Here is a 13,489-nt window from a genome sequence, read left to right as displayed (position 1 = left end):
GAGATTTAAACATGTATACGTATTATGTATACTAGCCTAGCTTGGTTCATGCATCTTTAAGTGGATATATAAATGATGGAGACGAGATTTCATAAACCAATAACTACCTTGGTAATTAATATTAAAACAATTGTTAAAAATTTCTAATTTCTTATATAAACTAAAAATAAAACTAATTTGTAAGGAAATAATGACTAACTAAAACAATTAATTTTCAAAGATCAATTTATCAAAACCCTTGGTAGAAAGTTATCAACTCACCAACAATTCTTTTATTTCATTTTTATACCTCTTGGTAATTTCTTCAAAACTTCACTAAATCTTAAATGCTAGTTCTAGAATTAGCGGAAAATATAACTTTAATAACATAATAAAACATCTCAATATTAAATTAAATCTTCTATTCTTTTTTACTCCAAATAAATGAGAAATTTTTAGGCATTCAATGTTAGAAGTATAAAAAATTCCAAAAATTCCTTAATAACTAATAATTAAAGTTGAGTCTAAAAGATTTTTAACAAAAAAAATAAACTAACAATGGAAAATACGGGGTATTTTCCACGATGATAGAAACCATGCACATTTAACATTAGTATAAAAATCGATTAAAAAGAGATATCATTCGATTTCATGAAAAACACATATTGGTGATCGATTCTAACAAAAATGACAAAAGCAAAATAACAAGAATTTCATAGAGAGCTTTTACTTTTCTCCCTTGGGGTGGTAGCATAGCCCTCCATGCTATTAATTAACATGAAAAAATTGAATAATTAAATACGAGATATAATGAACATTGAAACTGTCTTTATTGCTTTGACGTTGATTTTCAGAAAATTACTTTCTAGAACACTCTTCTTCACTAATTAAATCAACTAAAACTACAAAATAAATTTTTTACAAATTGAATACTAGAATGATGATCATTTCAATGCCAATTCTCTTCTCTATTTATAGTTTATTTGAACAAAATCTTGATGCATATAATATTTTCACACAAAATAGAAATAATATTTGGGATATGTGAAGAAAATATAAGAGAAAAGAATTTAGGAAATGGAATATAAAAGAGATATTATCAAGGCATGATGAATGAATGAAATATTAATTGGTAATCAAATAAAAGATAAAATGAAATGATATGGTTTTGAATTAGGAATGGAGTGATTGGCAAGAATATAAGGTATTAAGGAATGATTTGATATAATGAAATCAATAGAATAAATAATCAATGGAAATGAGGATATTTAATGTGGTGAAAATGGTAAGAATATATAGTGGTAGGTGCAATTATTTTTCTTGATTTCCTTTTATAATTCTCAATTCTCTAACATTTTCTTCCATTTTTTATAGCACAATATATTTCATGAGCTCTCACTTATTGATTCTTTAAATGATCATCTTTGGCTTATGGGCTCAAGCTTTGATCAACATCTTTATTTCCTATAAAAAATATTAAACCAATTTAATACAACATATTTTGCATCAGACTTTTTCAAAGACATGCACATATATGCAAATAATCTTTTATGACAAAAAATGTGCATAATGTCATGGAATAAAACGAATAATATATGGTTTTACGTTAAAATTACGCAATTAAACATAAATGATATTATATAATGCATATATATAATATACAATTTTAGGCACTTATCATCTCTCTCTCTCTCTCTCTCTCTCTCTCTCTCTCTCTCTCTCTCTCTTCCTTTTTTAGTCTAGTGGGGCGGAAAAAAAAACGAACCGGCTCAAATGGATAACTCGCCCACATGTCAAAAAATTACAGTTTGTTAGAATCGATGGACAGCTCCATTGGCTAGCTCACCCACATTGCTTTAAAGGAGCACATATATACAGATGATAGCTTGCCCAAAAAGTACAATTTAGTTAGATTTCTCAAACTCACTACATTTTGTGGGTTACACACTCGGACACAAAAAATAGACTTTGACAACTATATTTGTGGTTTCTTATCGTTACATGTTTGTTAATCAAGTTGATCCCTACACGAAAAACTGATCCCAACTTTTCCGTCGAAAAGAAAATAGTAATTATAATAGTATATGATTCACTAAAAATAATAATTATAATAATGTATGATTTACCCAAAAAAAAAATATTAATAGTGTGTTAGTAGTATGTAGCAACCCCCCTTGAGTGGCAATCCTGAATCCACCCTGCCAAAATTAATTCTTGCATGTTTCATTCCCATATGACTATCGATTTGTGTTTCAGTTAGGCAGATGGATGTGAGATGTGAGATTTGTTGATGTTGTTCGCATATTGGTCACCATGTGTGATTTACAAATACTAGCAAATATGCCATGTGTTTTGCACGTGGAAGCATGTGTATCATTTATTCGCCCTCTCTGGGCCCATATAATGCCAAAAAGTGGAGTATAATTAATGGGTCATTACTCATAATAAAACAACTTTTTAGTAAACTAGTTTTGAGCACATGCTGGTGCACGTTTTCTTTTTTTTGGCTAGAATATGGTGGGACCGTGGGACTAGAGCCAACAAGCAAGAAATGAGGCTCAACCACTTGGTTATAATCCATTTGAGTAAAAACACCCTCCCAATGGCCCATACTACATAACCTCCCTATTATTTAGACCTCATTAAATAACCTCCCTGTTTTCCAAAAAAGATATAAAATCTATACTATTTTTTATTTCTCATTTTATCTTATTTTCTTTTTTACCCTTTTGAGAAAATTACAGATCCATCGTCACTACAAGTCTACAACAAAAAAGAACACAATTTATCCAAGCAGATAAAATAAGGTTTAACTTCTCTTGTTGACGAAATAAAGTTTGACGTTGAAGAGATTCCACTATTTTTTCATTGAAAAATAAGGTTCGGCAATACACTTATTTGAACTTTTGATTCACCTCTTTTCAATCTTCGATTTTTATTTTACTTGTTAAATCCAAGCCATGAAAATGTATTGTCATGTTTTACATAGTGTTTCATTGGTGATATTGTCATGTTTTAAAATCACTGAGCTTTTTAAGTTTTACAGATATATGACTATGTTAAAATACATTTACATAGATTCATTCATCAGTTTTTCTTTGTTGTTTTTTGCAAATGCAGACATGGATAGGACTGTTCTTTTTGTTATTATCTACGATACCTAAATGACGAGTGCCCGTGTTGGGACGAATTGTATGATTGTTGATTTGAAATGTATAATTTGTGAAAAGTGGTCTGACGTTACTCCTTTGTCTGTAAACCTTTCTTTTGTAAGGAATTTGAAGTGTATTGTAATAGATACTGACTCGGAGCTTCATTCCCTTGCTTGCTTCAATTTGGTTAAAGGTTTTGATACATTTTTAGTTCTTTAGAGTTAGGGAAGTATTCTTTGTGTTGCCCTGGAAGGGCTCAAGGAGTGGCTGCCTAGAGGAAGTATTTTTTGTGTTTACTTTAAGTGGTGATTCATTGAATGACTGCCTAATTAGGAAGTACTCCTTGATGTTGCTCTCGGTAATACATTGAATGGATGCCCAAGTTTATAAAAAAAAATATATATAATAATATATTAATAGTATAAACATAGGAACAACCTTAAATAAAAATAAGTATTAACGATGTTTCATCCAAGAAGGCATCAACACTCGCTTGATTGCTTAATTGTAGTCTACTTGTGAGAACAACCATGAATTGAAGTAGAAGATCACGGATTAAATGTATCGGTGGATTCAAATCTCTTGAATTCCCTCTCATAGAATCAATCACTAGTTTAGTTTAGTTTAACTTAGCATTAGTTTATCTCTTAATGTTTATTCAACCTTACATGTTTGGTCTACCTATGGATAACTCAAAACAATCGAATAAACAAACAACATTTATTGTCACTATTATAACTTCCAAGAACATAGTTGGTTCACTGTGGTGAATACCAAACTATACATAAAGTGAATGTTTTAAGTCAATATTCACAGACAAAGTTAATTAGGTTGGAATTACTGTGGTGAACACCAACTTATACGTAATATGAATATTCGACACCTTAGGTTTTGACAAGTAAAATTTTAAGGTATATAAATCGAGACTTTAATAAAACAAAATAATACTCACTACATCAAAAGCTTTAATTATTAACACAAATAACTATAATTTAGATTAAAATCTAATGATGAACATAATAGTGTCATTGCAATACCACATGTGGGTGAGTATTACACACACACACACACACGAGGTGTTCACTCCATAATATTATGATAATGAACGTATATTATAATTGCGAAACCACATATAGGCATGTATCACAACATACAAAGAATTCACTTACATTTAGGGCTAAGTCATTAAGTACATCAAAATTAGATAGGTCTGCTATCTGTGGGCAGTCAATTCCATATCTAACTCTTTAGTACACATTATCACCCAAAATTAAATGATATTTACAACTTCTCAATGTTGAGTCACTGTGGTGACTACCAAATGATCAATCAACTTTATATCAATTCGTGTAACTTCATTAAAACCCCAATGGATCCTTAATCATCATTATAAATATCATTATACAATGTCAATAACAATAATACAATGAAGTATTCACAATATTTTAATATTGGGCCACTGTGGCAGCTACCAATACAACTTAATTTGTGAGTACCAAATTGTTAAATAACATTGATTAACGTACATCATAGTGAAAAACTAAACATGCAGCGGAATAATTAACGTGTACTTTCATAATGTACATGATCAAAAAGTTCACTATGCAATAATCTTTATAGTGGAAATTAATAGACATCAATAATATTAATAAACCAAAAGAAATATTTATTCTATCATATTGCATGCTTTGAACATAATAAAGCAAATAATGCACGCAAGTTCATAAGTCAAAACCCAACTTAGCACGCTATAAAGATTATATAAACTTCCAACTTTAATATTGGAATTCTTAAATCTTCAAAATCACTTTCAAGGTTGTTCAATACGTACGGTTTGAAAAAATCTTCGTAATGGCTATTCATTCGTCAAAAAGGGACTTTAAATGAGTGTTGTGAGTCCAAAAGAAGGTTAATCAGCCTAAATTTAGGCCTGCTTAAAAGCCACTTTAATGTTCAAAATCTGCCCTGTCCATTATGGTTCAGATCTGACCCGGTTTTTATGGGTTAGACTGGACCTGTCATTATGGGTCATGTCCACACCCAAGCTATTAATGGGCTAGACCGATCATTATGGGCCAAAACTGACCAGATTCTTATAGGCCTCGATCTGGCCCAGTTTAAAAAATGTCAACTTGGACCTACCTAAATAAGGAAACAGGTTTGGTTCTTGGGCCAGTCTAATAATTGGTTGGGTTGAGAAAATTAGGCCCAAACAGAAAGGTAATGTGGGCTGGAACAAACAAAACATAAAGAGTATAAGCCCAAAGTTATATTAAACTTAAAGCCCAAAAGAAATTGAATTGGTGAACTCCAAGGAAATCTATTCTACACTGTAATGAGGCGTGGGCAAGCGAGCCATTTGCCGTGGCAAATTCCGTTCGCACCAATTCAGACGATTTTACCCTCAATTTCTATTTTAAAATACAAAAAAGTCAGCTAAATATAAATGTAATAGTTGTTTTATTTAGGGGCTAAAAAGTAAAAAATGAAACTTACTTTATTGATGGCGTGGCCAACTTTTTGATTGAGATGTCTCTATCAATACAAACTATTGGACGATTCTGTCCCTATTTTACATCTTCAATTACAAACTATAATTGTTTTTATATTATTTTAATATTTGTTATGTTTTAGGGGCAAAAATGTATTGAGAATTTTTTTGAAAAATTGGTCAATGCAAATTGTGGCAGAGTGGCGTAGCCACGTGCTCAAAACTACTCTTTATAATTCGTGATGTCATGATGACATAAACATCTTCTTCCTCTCAGCATAGGCACGCACAGAACCATTAATGGGTTTTAAATTCCCGCCGTTTCGGTTAACCATACATACTGACAGTGCCGGCTCATCCATTAGGCGAGTTAGGCGGCCGCCTAAGGCCTCAGATTTGGAAGGCCTCAAAATTCCCTTGTTTCTCCTTGCACATGTTTGATATTACCATTTTTTTAAAAGGCAAACAAAACACAAAAAAGGACAATGTCGTCTATTTGTTTTTTCCAATTCTCCCCACCGCACTAAATTTCGGGAATTGAATTGGTTTAAAGGAAATAATATCCAGTGGTCCACTACATAATTTGTATCTCAAAACTATATGCCAAATCTGATGGCTAAAAACACGTAGTAGTCTAATTTTTTGTGGGAGTGTCCTCATCTAGTTAGACCTCTTAACTGGAAAGAATAAATGGAAATAGAAAATCCCACGGTTAATGCAAAATCTCCACATTCTATGGCACCTTTTCCACTTCTTCTTAAATTAATTAAAGACAAATTTAATTATCTCTTTCTCACGTCTCTCTCTCTCTTACTACTCCATTTTTTCACTCCCAAACCATTGATATCTTAAAATCACATTCTCACAATCTCACAAATTAGTATTTAATACTTTTTGTATTTGGAAGGTAATCAATTTATACTCTTTAATGTGAAATTGATAATTTCTTTTTGATATGAATCTATTATTTACATATTATTCTTTGTTGTCAATTTCAGAAATTCTTTGCATTTTGGCCTATTAACGAGAGTTACACACTAAAAGAAATTAAAATGGCACTAATTTTCTCGAAAAATCAAGGGTGATTTTGTTCTTTTCTCTTGTTCATTTATTTTTTTGATGTCCTTTTTATTGTAAGTATGTCAAGAAAATTTGATTCCTGGATATACCAAACTCAAAAGAAAGAGAAAAGAGGAAGAATTGATTCAATCGCAAAAAGGGGCTCTTCTTAAGTATGTCACTAAAACTAAAGAAAATGTGCCAACTAGTTCTACTGAAGAGTTAGTAAATGAGCCACCAAGCAATTTAACACAATTAGAAAATAACGAAAGACCGGAACAAATTGATGGAGATGAAAATATTACTGATAATGAAATGCATAGTTCACATATTCCTGAAGAAAATGAAGGTCTTAATGACAATCTAGAATTTGGACCTTCATTCTTCCAAGCTATTGCTCATCAATACTTGTCTTTTATTGGAATTATTTGTGAATGTATTGAGACCGTGAAATCAGCTTATTATGATTGATTTATGGTGTTTGCATGAATTGGATATGAAATGTTGGAATAAAAAAAAAACTTGTCAATGAGCTTAGAAAAAAAAGCCTCACTTTGGATCGTCGCCTAAGGCCACATCCACCCTTGAGCCGGCCCTGCATACTGATATACTAGGACCATCGATAACCATTATACCATCTCTGGGTAGGCATGATCTACTTGCTATTGGTGTTCCAATCTTAATGATCACCGTACCGAATCCGACACGATTCGTCACCGGATTTGTTAGAATTCAAAATTGTTACAGATCCCATCTTTTGAAATTGATATCGTAACATAAACGGAAAGGGAAAGCAATTAACGTAAGTTTCAGATGATAGAATCCAAACAATAAGATATATATAATATGTTCTTGAAATGGTTTCAATGAACAATAGTTTGAGCAATATGGTGGCAAAACTTATATATTATATTTTCCAATAACAAAAAACGTATATGCGGAAACAATAATATAGATGGGTCATAATCATCCACTGTAACATGAGCATAGTTCAAAAGAATACATACAATGGTGGAAAAGGTTAAATACAATCATACAGAAACAGTGGGATACCGGATACGTCATACTGAATCTAAGATATTGATTCAATGTTTGAACTAAGCAAATATCAAACTAGCCAACAATACTAAATTTAATCTAATCATGAACATTAACAACATCAAATAAAATTGACCACAAATGGGATACACACAATAAACGATCAAAACTAAGTTTTTGTCGACATAAATATTCGAAAGTTTAAACTTTTTTATGGGAGAAACATACGATTCACAACAAAGTGACTCATACCAAGTACCAACTGTAAACATGTTCTTAAATTTAAACCAAGGATCTTGAATCGCATGAACTCACCAACATCATAATAATCATAAATCAATGATTAAAAGTAAACAAACATACTTTAATCCATAGCTTTAGATGAAAGAAACGTGTAGAACGGCGAATGAGAACTTGTTTCTCACCCTAAGCATTTTCTCTAATCCTAATGTGTTTTCTTTACCTAATACATAACTATGAGACATGTGTATATATAGAGAAAAGGGGGAGAGGACAGTTTTGTTAATTGGACAATAATTATAATTTTCCATAAAAATTAGATTATAATTAGAAACAATTTCTAATTGCCATAATATTCATATGAATTTAGATACTTCATCATATAAGCCCATATTTTATAAACCAATAATTATACATGACGTCCATCATGTGGGGACATCTTTAGGAATTCAATAAAATCCAACAATTCTCACCAATTCCTAACACATTCACTATCGACGCATCATAAGCCTGGAAAACACAACTCAATCAATATTCCAAACACATTAAATGAAACTACATACAGAGTCTTCAAACTCAAACGATTGGTTCTATTTCTATAAGTCAAAAGACAAAATCTAACCAGTGATTTTTCTTTGGATGATCTCGACCTTTTCAAAGAATTAGTTTTCTCTGAAAAATTTGTTCATGCAAATCAACCTCGCCAATTTTATTTTCACTTGTAAATTTATTTTGATCCTCTAGTTTTTAGATCTCATTTTCTAAAAGAAAAACCCTTCTCTGGCCTTTGTTTATTTTTGAGGGCAAAATATCTCTCTACTCCATTCACCACTTCAACTGTATTAGTGTGTCGATATTGTGCCTACTGAGACACCCCCAAATGCCTATATTCAAAGCTTGATTATTTATGGATGTGAGTTTTAACTCAAAAAAACATCAACACTAATAAATAGCCGTGGACGGTGGATCAAATATAACAAAGAACAAATTAATGTGAACAATTTATTCGGCTCACTTTGTGGAGCGTCTTTAGATTAATGCAAATTAGTTTATCAAATAAATAAATATAAATAAATACAAATAATGTGGACAATCCATAATCGACAACAGAGGTGTATCGGAGGAGGCAAAATCTACAATTTCAGCACCACCATTGAAAAGTGAATGTCACTTTTTTTTTCCTCTCGTTTCTTCTCCTCTCTCATACATTTATCTTTTCCACACAACGGTTTCTAGTATCACAATCTCACTCACATTAGAAACAAGTCGTACATGACTTTGATACAAATTCTAACGATGAGGGACAGAGCCAAAAATTTGAGTTAGGAGGGGGGGAAATTACACCACACTATCCCCCGCGCACGCTCTCTCATATACCAAACAATGTCGAAAATATTTGATTAACAGTTCAATATCCACAAATTTTCATTAAGTCAAACAATCGAAAAGTTCAACTCCCACTTTTAAATTTGAAATATTTCGATGAAATTTCGTATCCCGTGTTGCCGCGTGACCGTGCGTGCGTAACGGTCTCGATGCTTCTCAGCACGTTGCTGACGTTAAACTATATGGTCAACTGAATTAATCATTAGAGATTTTACTTTATTGACCTTTACAAAAATCTCAGACAACTTTCTATCTGCACCCACAAGTATGGAAACTACTAAATCTACAACAAGTGCCAGTTAACATCTCATACCACGTCAACTCTCATCCATCAATTGAATCACGTACCAACACCATTATCACATGTGTCTTATCATTATTGCGTTATACACTCAAACCTTTCCCACACCAGGGTGTAACACAGGGGTCATTTTTGCTGCAATGTTTGCCAAGCTTAGTTTGCTTCCCACCCAGTTAAAAATCTCCACGTGACAATAATTACGGACCACAAAACTCATCCCGTTTCTCCTCCCCAAAAAGTTGACTTTGTGAATTCTTAGTAGTGTACTATTGGGGGCCCACTACTAGTGCTACTACTATTATTACTGTACTGTTCTTGCAAAAATAGACAAAACTAAAACAATCCGGAGTAAGGCAAAATAAATAAAGACTGTACTGTTCTTGCAAAAATAGACAAAACTAAAACAATCCGGAGTAAGGCAAAATAAATAAAGACAGTTAAACAAAATATGTTTTTAGTTTTTAATTTTTTATCAGTTGAATGAATTAGTAGAGATATAGAACGTAGAAAATTTTGGAGGAAAATTGTGAGTGGGCGATTTCATTTTGTATTGTTGGAACAGAGTAAAAAATATCGCGATATATTGTGAAATATCACGATAAATATTGAGATTTAAATCAAAGATACATAAATATTGCGATAAGTTTAGATATATATTAACTGCAAATATCGGCGATATTTATGATATTTTAATATATATTGGCGATATTGGCGATATTTTGTTTAGATAATAATTTTATTTAATATTTACCATTATATTTTAAATAAATATAAATGATATATCGTGATATATCAATAAATATCTACAATATTTACGATATTTTAGATATTTTAGATATATCTACGATATTTGCATATCAAACAATGTAAAATATCTCCAAAGAGAGGGATATATCCACGATACATATCAAGAAATTGAGTATCGATAAACACCCATATCCTGATATTTTATACTATGGTTGGAACTAGGGGTGTCAACAGTCCGGTTCTGGTCCGGTTCTTAGTGTTGTAAGAACCAAGAACCATTTAATTTTACAGTTTCTTGGTTATGGTTCGAGGGTTCTTTTACGGTTATTAAAATTGTGGAACCATATCCGTAACCATTGGTTCCTAGTGGGTATTCGGTTTTTGGTTCTTCATTTTGGTTCTTCATTTTGGTTTACCATCTTTTCATTTGAGTTTGATATGAAAATGAAAAGATGGTAAACGAAAATGAAATAATCGAATGAAAAATGAAATACCGAATGAAATGAAATGAAATACGGATGAAAAATGAAAAGATGGTAAACCGAAATGAAGAACGAAATGAAGAACCAAAACCGGAATACCCACTAGGAACCAATGGTTAGGGATATGGTTCCACAATTTTAATAACCGTGAAAGAACCCCGAACCATAACCCAAGAAATCAGAAAATTAATGGTTCTTGGTTCTACAACACTAAGAAATTTAACCGCTGTTGACACCCCTAGTTCCAACCATAGTATAAAATATCGATATGGGTGTTTATCGACTCAATTTCTGATATGTATCGTGGATATATCCCCTCTTTGGAGATATTTTACATTGTTTGATATGCAAATATCGTAGATATATATAAAATATCTAAAATATCGTGAAATATTGTAGATATTTATTGATATATCACGATATATCATTTATATTTATTTAAAATATAATGGTAAATATTAAATAAAATTATTATCTAAACAAAATATCGTCAAATATCGCAATATATATTAAAATATCATAAATATCGCCGATATTTGCAGTTTTGTATATATCTCTAAACTTATCGCAATATTTATGTATCTTTGATTTAAATCTCAATATTTATCGTGATATTTCACAATATATCATGATTTTTACTGTTCCAACAATACAAAATGAAATCGCCCACTCACAATTTTCCTCCAAAATTTTCTACGCTCAGTATCTCTACTAATTCATTCAACTGATAAAAAATTAAAAACTAAAACATATTTTGTTTAACTGCCTTTATTTATTTTGCCTTACTCCGGATTGTTTTAGTTTTGTCTATTTTTTGCAAGAATCAAGACACAATAATAGTAGTAGCACTAGTAGTGGGCCCCCAATAGTACACTACTAAGAATTCACAAAGTCAACTTTTTGGGGAGGAGAAACGGGATGAGTTTTGTGGTCCGTAATTATTGTCACGTGGAGATTTTTAACTGGGTGGGAAGCAAACTAAGCTTGGCAAACATTGCAGCAAAAATGACCCCGTGTAACACATCATACACCCTGTAATTCACTTCACATATTATTATTTTTTATTATTTATCTACTAAGTATTACCTGTGCCTACGACATGGTTGGTTATTAGGTGTTTATTATGTTGTTTGTAACATTAATCTTGGTACACTCTAGTATTTTCATATGTGTGACCTATATGAAAATTTGTAGAGATTTTATTTTGCATTAGATCTACATGTTGGATGACATACGTACTTCCGTGGTATTATTTATTTTGTGGATGCTAGTATGTGATAACAAATGCCAAAACCCAAATTGAAGTCATGAATTTCATCCACTGTACTCTCAACAATGGATAGATGTTCACATTTAATGTTAAAGCTAGGTTTTTCTTCATTCATTTTCTAAATGAATGGAATGAAATATCTTTTCTTTCGCATATAAATATGTAAACCAAAGTTTCACATTTGAAACTCTACCAATGTCGAAGAACAGGTGGTATGGAAAAATGTTCTCAAATTTATTTGTCATTGCCTATAGTTTCCCTGGAGACTACAATTAAGGTGGAAGGAGATAGAAAGACATGACAAGTAGGAGTATTACACTTTTACATAAATGTCGTGAAATGTCTATTGTTGTCTGCTTAAGATTAATGTCAATCATTTATTATTGTATAACACCAAGCCAGAAATTGTTGACAACACTTTTTATTATTAGATTACTAATCTCCTGAATTTCAAAGAGCACTTATTAATCTATGCTCTGCATGCATTGTGAATTGTTGGAAGACTCAAATTGATTTGGTTTGCCAAAACCACACAGGCATTATGATTTTGTTGAGACATTTTCTTTATTGTTTTTTTCCAATCGTGAGAGTCAGCTTTAGGTGAGCTTTGTAAATGTAGTCGTATATTGTTAAGACTGTTTGATGACCTGGAATGCTGAGGCTATGCATGGACATATAAATTGGGTATTTGTCTTTACTGGAAGTAAGAACTTTATTGACTGTCTCATCGGGTGCTTTGGAAAGATTATCCATTCTGCCAATAAACAATGTTTAGATAAAAATCACAGAAAATTAGAGCTAAACTTCAAACACAAAAATCACAAAGAACTTGAGAAGTTTAGAGCATATGACATGCATCATTTCTTACATGACTAAGTAATTTGAATCTCAAATGTTCTTTTGGGTCTAGTAAGCCTTAGACTCCAAAGAATATTATCAGACAATGTTTAGACCAATGCAATAGAGTGACTAATAAAACTATAACTAAGATTGAGAGGATCAAACTATGCATGTGAAGTTCAAAGAAGGGATGCCTAACAAATTAACTTGTTTGTTACTTGCATCTTGGTGTAAACCTAGAAATCCAAGAATGGGAAGAGTACATATTTGTTTGAAGGTTTAATAGTACAAACGTCCTTCAAATATAAGATATTTTATCGATCTACTTGTTGCTTTAATACTTTTGATATGTGGCCACACCAAAAATTATAGGTGATGTCTAAACTTTGGCCTTTGACACTCCCCAACACACAAATGTGATATTCAACTTAGTGTGCCTTTAAAAGCATTGCCTTCACATGTAACAAACTACATACGGAACAACCATAACCCATTAACAATTTT

At 31.6% G+C, this 13,489-nt stretch overlaps 1 long non-coding RNA gene across 1 annotated transcript in view; it reads right to left on the bottom strand.

Annotated features, from left to right (window-relative positions):
* LOC147520120 (uncharacterized) overlaps positions 1–13,489 on the bottom strand; it is a 77,669-nt gene that overhangs the window by 54,919 nt on the left and 9,261 nt on the right. The gene's annotated exons all lie outside the window — the stretch shown is intronic.

The sequence above is a fragment of the Coptis chinensis genome, chromosome 2 (genome assembly GCF_015680905.1).
Source record: "Coptis chinensis isolate HL-2020 chromosome 2, ASM1568090v1, whole genome shotgun sequence".
Lineage (NCBI taxonomy): Eukaryota > Viridiplantae > Streptophyta > Magnoliopsida > Ranunculales > Ranunculaceae > Coptis > Coptis chinensis.
This window is presented reverse-complemented; position numbering and strand designations above follow the sequence as displayed.